Source organism: Otolemur garnettii, unplaced genomic scaffold, assembly GCF_000181295.1.
Source record: "Otolemur garnettii isolate 467f Iridium unplaced genomic scaffold, OtoGar3 scaffold00265, whole genome shotgun sequence".
In the NCBI taxonomy this organism is placed as follows: domain Eukaryota; kingdom Metazoa; phylum Chordata; class Mammalia; order Primates; family Galagidae; genus Otolemur; species Otolemur garnettii.
In genome coordinates, this window is record NW_003852660.1 from 788,886 (window position 1) to 796,081 (window position 7,196).

Below are 7,196 nucleotides of genomic sequence, written 5' to 3' on the forward strand. Positions count from 1 at the left end.
AATTTTCTATCCTGGTTTTTTTAGTTTAGCTCTATCTAACTTATTACTTAAATTTCAATCATAAGCTTGGTTTATAGACTCTAGAAGTACAACATTTATTTTGATATTAAATCTATATACTTATAAAAATAATAAATAAATATAACACTTTAATGAAAAGCCTGTCTTCAATGAAGATCTAGTTTCTACTCTCCTACTTGGCCAACCTAAAAGAATAAAAGTAAATTTTGCAAGTGGTCTTTAAATTACTTAACAGTTTCTGTTTCTATTCTTCTGTGTTCTATATGTTTTCCCATACTTTTTGTATTTTTTTGTGCAATATCTTAGAATCCTTATTGCTTTGATCAGCAAACATTTATTAAACGTATGCCAAATAACAACTTAGTTTTAAAAGATATAACTATGAAATAAGCATAGCCTCTATCCTTCAGTAGTCAAAAAAACTAAGGTGACCAACATGTTTTATGTCTAACCGTGTGCCAAACTCCTTCTGTTATTTATTACAAGAACAGCCTGTCATGCTCAAACAACTACCCTACAGAGAAGGTGTATCTAGTATTTATAAGTAAGAAGATCTCTAAAACTTTAGATATAAGCCTTAAATACTTGGTCCATGATTTGAGTGTATGAGGATATAATAGTGTGTACACTATGTTTACTACACCATGCTGCTTCAAAAAAATTGTAATAGTATTATTTATAATGAGTATGAATGCATCTTCAACATTATAAATTTCATTAGTGTAAATTTTTACTTTTAATTCAATATCACAGGATTCTGGTATTTTCATAAAGTATTTCTTCTTAATATGATTCAACAAGGTCTCTGATTTTTTTTATTCAAATACCTTTAATTGACATACAATATATTGATGTCCTTTGCCTCTGTTCATGCATATTCCTTGATTTCTGTAGGTTTATATTGTCTAAAATATAGTACCCCAACTATTTTTTAGAACTTGGGGATTTTTTAACTAAGTTTTCTCATTATTTTAAGTCCTTTGCATTTCCTTTTTTTTCACATGAAAAGTCTTTATTAATCCTCTTGTGAAAAATCTATACAATGGCTGCAGATAACATCACTGTAGAGTCTTTACTCCTTCTCCTGTTATCCAATCTCCAGCTCACTTTTTGCCAGCACCAACATTAGCCTTTGCAGTGTTCCTGACTTTCTTCATTCTGTTCTTGCGTTCCTTTCGCTGCTTTCTTGACGTCTTTTTCTTCTCATACAGGACATGCCTTGCAAGTCTATGTTTGGGTTCATTTTTCTTTGCATAAATCCAAGGAATCATAAATCATGCCAAAGCCCATTGTCTTCCCACCAGCAAAGTGAGTTCTGAATCCAAATATAAAGATGACATCGGGTGTGGTCTTGTACATCTTGGCTAGTTTTTCTCTAATTTCTGTCTTTGGTACTGTTGCCTTCCCAGGGTGAAGGACATCAATGACCATTTGTTTCCTCTGAGGTAGTCGATTAGTCATGAACTTCCTGGTTTGGATAGTTACTGTGTCGTTCATGATGGTAGGCCAGTCCTTTGCATTTCCTGATGAATTTTATAATCGGTCCATCTCCACTAAAAATTTTGTTTGGGTTATAATTGGGATTGTATTGAATCTACAGATAAGTTTGGGGAGAATTAATGTTTTCACAATATTATATCTTCTGATTCATGAATATACCATAAATATATGGTATACGGTATTTGTTTCTTTAACTATTGAAGCAATGATTTGTATTATTCATTGACGTTTTCATGTGTTTTCAGATTTACCCCTATATATTTTCCATTTTGATGCTATTGTAAATATTTTCAAATGTCAGTTTTTTATTTTTCATTGATAGTATGTAGGAATACAATTGATTATTTATATTCTATGTGTCCCATAACTTTAATAAATACATTCCAGAGTCCAGTGAGTATTTTATAAATATAACTATAACCATGCCATATGTGGATTAAAACAGTTTTGCTTCTTTTTTAATGATCGGATACCTTTTCTTTTTATTTACCTGCCTTATGACAATGTTGTACTCTCCATTAAAATGTTAAATAGAAGGGATGAGAGCAAATATCTTTGTTTCTTTCTTTACTTTAGGAGAAAATATTTAGTAGTCTTCCTCCATTAAATATGATAAGAGCTATAGTTTTTCATAGGTGGCATTTATCAGTTTAAGGAAGGTCATTTCCATTTCTAGTTGGCCAAGAGTTTTTACTAGAGATATTAGAATTTGTCAATTTTTTTATACCTATTGAGATGATATTTAATATAGTTTAATATGGTGGATTACACTGCAGTCTTGAGTAAAACCTACATGATCATTGTGCGTTTATTTTGTTGTTGTTGTTTGTTTGTTTTAACATATTGTATTCTATTTGTTGTTATTGCTGGTGGTGTTTTAACACTTTACAACAACCTTCACAAGGTGTGTTGCCTATAGTTCCCTGGAATGATGCTGTCTAGGAACACATAAATTCAGGGAATATCACGCCTTTCAATTTATTTATTTATTTATTTATTTATTTTTATTTATCTAGAAATATTCACTCCTTTCAATTTTCTGGAAGAGTTTATTTAGAATTGGTATTATTCCTCCATTATATATAGTATAGAAATCACGTGAAGTGATCTGGACCTAAAACATTATTGGCTGGAAAATTTTTTACTACAAATATAATTATTTTTATATATACTGCATTCTACAATTTATATATTTCTTCTTGAGTAAGCTTTAGTGGTTTGTATCTTTCAAAGAACAGATAGATTTCATCCAAATCATTAAGTTTTTTGGCATAAAGTTGCTCATGACACTCTCCTCCATGATATACCATATCTTTTTTCCTAATCTGGTTAGAAGTTTAAAATAAATTTTATTGACTTTCCTAAAAGCAATCTACTTTTATTTTGACCATTCTTCTTTATTAATATAGAAATTTAGCAGTATAACCCAGATAATTGAAGAAATGCGAATATTTCTCAAATAAACTTTCCCTAGGTACTGTTTTGTAGCATCTCATATATTTTAAAATATTATATTTTCATTTACATTTAATTAAAAACATCTTTAAGTTCCTAATTTCATTTTGGTTTTCTCACTGACCCATCAGTTATTTAGAAGTGGTTGTTTAGTTTGCAACTATGTAGGGATTTCTAAGAAATTTTTCTGCCATTGGAACTTGTTATATGGCCTAGAATATGGTCAATTTTGGTAAAAGTAGTGTGTGCACAAATTCTTCCAGATAATTGAAAAAATGTGAATACTTCTCAAATAATTATATGTGTTTAGCATGAAAACCATATTCTTCTCTTATGGAGTGGCCTAACCTAAAAGTTAAATTAAGTCAATTAGTTTGATAATACTGTTCAAGTCAACTAGTATATATCTGTGCTGACTTTCTAGCTATTTATCCTATCAGTTTTTTTGAAAGCATTGTTAAAAAGATCTAGCTGTCATTAATTTGTCTATTTTTTCTTGAAATTCTATCATACTTTGTTTCATATATTCTGAAATTCTGTTATTCTGAAGCTGTCTTATTAGGCACATAAGTGTTTAACCTTTTCCTCTTAATCCCTAGTTATATTCTTTCCCCTAAAATTGATTTTATTATTTAAAAAACACCTCCAGTTGTCTTTTGATAGTGTTAGTCTGGCATAATTTTTAAACTATTTTTATCTTTATATTTCAAGTGTTTTATTTAAAGGCAAAAATGTATTATTTTTGTTGTTTTCTACTATGGTTTTTCTATCTCTGCCTTTTTTCTTTTTAGACCTCTGACATTTAATATGTGTAGTGCAGTTTTTATGTCTAGTATTTGCATTTTAGTATTTAAATATATATATGTAATATTTCTCCACTAACATTTTTTATATATGGAATATAGTTTTGTTGATTTTTCTCATTATACTGAATAGACCTCATTTTTCTGTTTCTTTGCATATCAAGATAATTTTCAAACAAGTGCTATTGAGAGAACTTGGAGGAAAGTGGTTCACCAAGTGGTTTAGGTCCTGATAGCCTTAAAGTCACACTCCTATGCCGTAAGTACACCATATTTAAAGCCACAAGAAATGAAGAGACCACACATATAGACACAGTGACCTCTGTTGGTATATACACTCACCACAATTACCAGTTTGCACAGAAAAATGCAAACTCGTTTAGTGAGAGCCCTGGAATTAACCTCCCACAACAAAGAAAAATCACCAGGTTTCCCTTTGTCTCTTATGGAAAATCCAATACCCAGGATTTGGAACAAATTGCTCCCTGGATCAAGTCATACTGATTGGGTGATACTGAGAGTACAATCAGCTCCACTCTGCTGAGTGAAGATGACGTCCCATTTACGCTTTCCTGTGTTATGTTCTTCTTCCTTACCTGAGAAGTTCCTGCCCTTACTAATGTTGACTACAATCCACTGGTGGATCAGTATAGCCTTGGTAATTCATACACTACTGTTGATATGGATGGAAACACCATGCTACATCCACAGCATGGATGTGGGAAGGTCCTTCCTACACAGGGAGACACATAAGGAATCAGGCTGAGGACAGTGGGAAACGTATTCTTGTCTATTTGGGTTGGTCAATCCTACCATCATGACCACAGGCATCAATATCCTGTCTTCTGCTGTCAGTGACACATTCTAACTAAGCCAGACTCTTAGATAACGCTTCTGAATCATAAATGCCTTCTAAGCCCTATAGACCAACTTTTACTTCAAAACAACAACAAAACATACTTTATTAAAACCCTTTCTAATCCTATGTTGGATCGTCTCTGTTCCACTCTGATGTCAGAAGATATCCAATAATCACACTAAGTAGTGTGCGTGACTCTCATTCCATGACGAGCGGTTATTGACAATGCTGAGAACATCCCTTGGCCCTCAAACACAGTTGAGCACTAATCATAGGAAGACACAGCCCATTCAATTTGAAAGAAAAAGACAGTTATGGGACGTTTATGAGAAGAGAGGACAGAGCTGCCAGTACTATGGATTACAAGGAGGTTCTACAAAGAGTGGAAAAAATTATTCTTCTGGCTGGTGGAAGTTGCAGTTGTGAACAGCTACAGCCTTTACTCATTAGATAAGAAGGAAAGTGGAGAAAAGATAGCAACATACCTTTTTACAGGAGAGAAATCTCATCACACAACTTGTGAGCAGTGTAAGGAACAGAAATTCAGGAAAGAGGGGAAGACCCCCACCTTTTGCCCCTGAGGAAAGGCTAACTGGGAAGATGCATTTTATAGTGCAAAAGGAAAACAGTTATCAAAGGATTGCATAGTTTCCTTCAGAAGAAATGAGAAAGGCGGAAGGAGAGAAATCATTTTATATTGTGAGATATGCAAGAGAAAGCCTGGACTCCATCCTGGAGATTGCTTCAAGAAGTATCATGCTAAAAGAAAAAACAAAAAAATACTATAAGCAAAATAAACAAAAATAATTATTTTGTGTAAACTAAAATAGATAATAAAAACATCAGGTGAATTCCACTAGCCAAATGATCAAGGGCGCTTTCCCACAGACCTCCCATGTGGCTGCTAATCACTGTATACAAGGAAGGCAAAGTGTACAACAGAACATGTTTGCAAGGTAATATTGCCAGGACCAAAGCATATCTGAAAAATCAGACTATAAGAGCCTTGGCAATTCTACCCTCACCTAATCTTGCAGTACAGAGGCACTGTACTGAGAAATTCTTTCAATTCCATAAACATTCCAAGCTATTTTTATTTTTATTTTTTCAGGAATATCCCACTGTGTCCACTACAATTGCTATATGTCAGTCTGTCGCAAAACATCCCGATATCTAATAAATGACTACTTTCACTTTAAATCTAAGCTAGTCATCGTTTTCTCAGGGAGCTCCTTCTTTCCTACCTCACAGGGACATTTCCCCCTCCTATGCTATGTTTTCATTGATCTACATAGTTCTCTCCTTGTATGTTTCATTCCAGTATCACTCACTTAAACATATTTTTCAGTAATACTTTCCTGTGGTTGGAATGTTCCCCCCAAAATGCATGTGAAATTTAATTGCCATTGTAACAATATTAAGAGAAGAGACCTTTAAGAGGTGATTAAGCCGCGAAGGCTCAACCCACACATTCCCTGCCCTCCTCCCACCATGTGAGAAGGAAGCATTCAGGCTCCAATATTGATAGACCTTTGGGAAACTTGGTCTTAGATTTCCCAGTCTCCAGAACAACAAGCCACTGAATTTCTAATCATTCTTAATTACATATCCTGTGATATTCTGTTACAGCAGAACAAAACGAACTGCGACATATTTGTTTCCCATAGTTAACTATATGTTTATTATGGAATTCTGAGTTCCAAGCTCACTTTCTAACACACAGTGGTCAGTCAATGCATGTTCGATAAATGCAGAAATAAATGATTAAAAACATATTTATTGATTACTTCCAATGGACCAGCTTGTGTCCTTATACAGAAATAGCAACATTTGGCAATGTAGTCATTTGTAAGAATTGTATCCAAAATTTCTACTCTTTAAATGTTAGTATCTCCTCTTTCCATTTTAAAATACGGTTACTTCTTAAAATAAATTGCGTGCTATGGAATAAACTTCCTATGGCATCTTCTTCCCCATAACCTTTGTACAGTTGGAGTAAAACATGTTTCTACATTGTCTGAAATACAGTGTTAATTAACTAAAGCAATATCTTTACAATGCTGATCATGATCTCTAAAAATTAATGAGATTAAAATGTTTATTTCACATTTACACATCTAGTGTTTACCATTGTGCTGATGATAAGGGTGGAGTCATAATGTTTCATGACTTGACTCAGAACTAAAATGTCAAACTTAAATTATGTGCATGGTTTCTATGTAAAGCATCTTGCCCAGATATTAGCATCCACATAAGATGGGAGGCTGATGAAATTCCACAGACCAGAGAATCAACAAGCTCTTTCATATTGAACCACCTTCCATTACTCTCCTGTGAATGACATTTAAAAAAAAAGTATTACAGAATGATTTCTAATTTCATGTGCTTTTTCTTTTAGAAATAACTATTTATCTTCTAACAATTGACTAACTTTTGTGCCATTTATCAAAAACATAAAAGTGGAAACAGAACGATAGATTAGTTTTTAAAGAAAAGATGAAATATGTATTAACTGAAATTTACAAATTCTGTTTCTGGTGAAAGCTTTGTAGTTCTAT

At 32.9% G+C, this 7,196-nt stretch overlaps 1 pseudogene across 1 annotated transcript; it reads right to left on the reverse strand.

Annotated features, from left to right (window-relative positions):
- Nucleotides 1-1,011: 1,011 nt before the first annotated feature.
- Nucleotides 1,012-1,518, reverse strand: LOC100945749 (annotated as a pseudogene). The gene has a single exon (XR_154929.2). The product of XR_154929.2 is annotated as a 40S ribosomal protein S24 pseudogene (transcript).
- Nucleotides 1,519-7,196: the final 5,678 nt, after the last annotated feature.